The sequence below is a fragment of the Anopheles stephensi genome, unplaced genomic scaffold, assembly GCF_013141755.1.
Source record: "Anopheles stephensi strain Indian unplaced genomic scaffold, UCI_ANSTEP_V1.0 ucontig220, whole genome shotgun sequence".
NCBI lineage: Eukaryota > Metazoa > Arthropoda > Insecta > Diptera > Culicidae > Anopheles > Anopheles stephensi.
This window is the reverse complement of record NW_023405148.1, coordinates 1-2500: the sequence shown is the minus strand read 5'-3', so window position 1 is coordinate 2500 and position 2500 is coordinate 1.

Below are 2500 nucleotides of genomic sequence, written 5' to 3'. Positions count from 1 at the left end.
TTAAGCCGCGATGGCGATCCTGTCGCTCGTGGCGGCGTTGGCGTTCTCGCGCGCGCCTGTTGGCCCGTCGTCGGGCTAGCTCCTCCTCCGTCGGCGGTGCTCTGCTTCGGCGAGTTCGGCCGAACGCAATGGCGGCAATGTACCCGCGCGTAATTGGGCGCGGTATTCCCGCTGCCGTTGGTTCCGCCTTAGCCGACGACGAAGTAACACTTCGGCCGATGGCGGAACTCGTTCGGGCCGAACTGGGCGTTGCCTCTCCTGCTGCTGATTGGACGGGTGCTGTTGTTGGTCCATGTCCATCTCCCCGATGGCGGATGTCTGCCGTTGCCGGCGTCTTCGCCGTTGGCCAGCGTTTCTGGCTTCACGGCGGACCTGTTGCCGAACGCGTTCCGCCAGCTCATTGGCGGAAACGATCCCGCCAGCGATGGCCGCGTTTTCGGCAACCTGCTGCTCCAGCCACCTTTGTTGTAGAAAGCTGCAGATCCGCCGTGTTGCCGTGGCCGTTCGCTGCCAAGCCTCCGGGCTCGACAGCAGAAAACGCTCCAGCTCATCGGGGGAAATGACGACGCCGTCCGCGTCCGTCAAGAACTGCACTCTCGTGTCGGCGAACCTCGGACAGTGGAACACCACGTGCTCTGCCGACTCCACGGTGTTGTCAGCGCAGAAGGGGCAGGTCGGGGCAGAGGTGAAACCCATAGCATGTAGGTACTCCCGGAAGAAGCCATGTCCTGGAGAGTACCTGGCTAAGGAAGAAATCAACCTCGCCGTGCTTCCTACCTACCCAGCCGGCAATATCCGGCAGCACGCGGTGAGCCCATTGCAGGAACCTGCTCGCGGTCGGATGAGCGGCATCCTGGTCCCACGATGTCTGCCACTGTCTTATGGTTGCCGAGTGCTCCAGCCGCTTGATGACCTCCTTGTCTATCAGCACCCGCCTCTGCAACGCCCGTTGATGCCTGGTATAGCACCGCGCGATCTCGTCCACCTGCAGGTGTAGCGGGACCAGGCCAGCCAGCACTACCGCCGTGTCGTAGCCGACGGTACGGAAGGTCCTGGCGACACCTTTCGCCAAAGGTCGCTGCAGCTGCTCCAGTTTCCGCCTGCACCACTGGAACTTCGCCGCCTCCGCCCAGATGGGTGCCGCGTATCGCACAACCGAGTCCGCCACTGCTGCCAGCAGCCGACGTTTAGCCATCCTCGGTCCGGCGTGGTTGGACATCACGCCGGTGGCCAGCTTCACCACACGGAGTGCCTTTGCGGGTGGCCTTCTCGACGTGTGGCTTCCACGAGAGGTGGTCGTGAAGCATGACCCCGAGGTAGCGTATCGCCGGCTTCGAGCGGACCTCGACGCCGTTTGATTCACTACGGGCACCGCTGGGTGGCCCCGACGCAGACTGGAGATGAGGACGATCTCCGTCTTTTCCGGGGCCAGCTGCAACCGATGTTGCTCCATCCAGGCGGAAATCGCTGCCACAGCTTCCTCTGCTACACCTGCCGCCTCCTCCGGTGTACACCCCTTGGCGAGTACTGCCAGGTCGTCCGCAAAGCCGATGACGGATGCACCTTCCGGCAGCGCACTCCGAACACGCCGTCGTACAGGATATTCCACAGGGTTGGGGCCCAGAATGGACCCCTGCGGAACACCTGCCGTTACTCGGCGTGTTACCGGACCGGAGCTGGTATCATACGTCAGCTCACGGTCGGAGAAGTACTCCTGCAGGATGCTGCGCAGTCCTGAGGGCACTCCTTTGGTCTGCAGCGCCAGTGCTATGGCCTGCCAGTCTGCGGAATTGAAGGCGTTACGGACGTCCAGAGCAACGACAAGCAGGCAGCGCTTGTCGCGTCTATTCGTTCGCCCCGAAAACTCATCGCAGATCTGGCGGCCTCCCATCACCAGCCCAACCGCCTGAAGTGTCGACCGACCACGCCGAAAGCCGAACTGGTATTCGGAGAGGAGCGGCTCCGTCGGCATCTCGATGTGGTCGTATCAGGCGGTTCAGCAGTACTCGCTCGTACACCTTGCCGGGCGTGTCCAGCAACATCACCGGGTCTCACCGATGACGGCTCGCCCGGGGGTTTTCCCGGTTTGGGAAGCAGCACCAGCTTCGCCTTCTCCATTGCCGCGGAAGCGGCCAGCATCCATCTTGCTCCTGGAGGAGCCTCGCGAACGTCGTCGGATGCGCCCGGATGGCAGCCGAAAGGGCAGCGTTCGGCAGTCCATCCAGACCGGGCGCCTTCCGAGGTTCAGGCAGCTGCGATGGTCGAGCAACTCCCTGCTCCGTCACTGGCCTGATGTCGACGCCCGTCCGATTCGATGGTAGGCCAGGCAACAGGGGGGTGGTTCGGGGCACAGCGCGTCCACAATGCGCTGCAGACGGCCGGATCGCGTTCTTGTGCGACGCGGCTCCTCCGAGCCGTCGCAGGAGCTCCCCCTGCCACCCTACCCGTCTCATCATCCTCCAGGTGTTGCAGAAACTCATTGTAACGGTCCCGCTTGCTA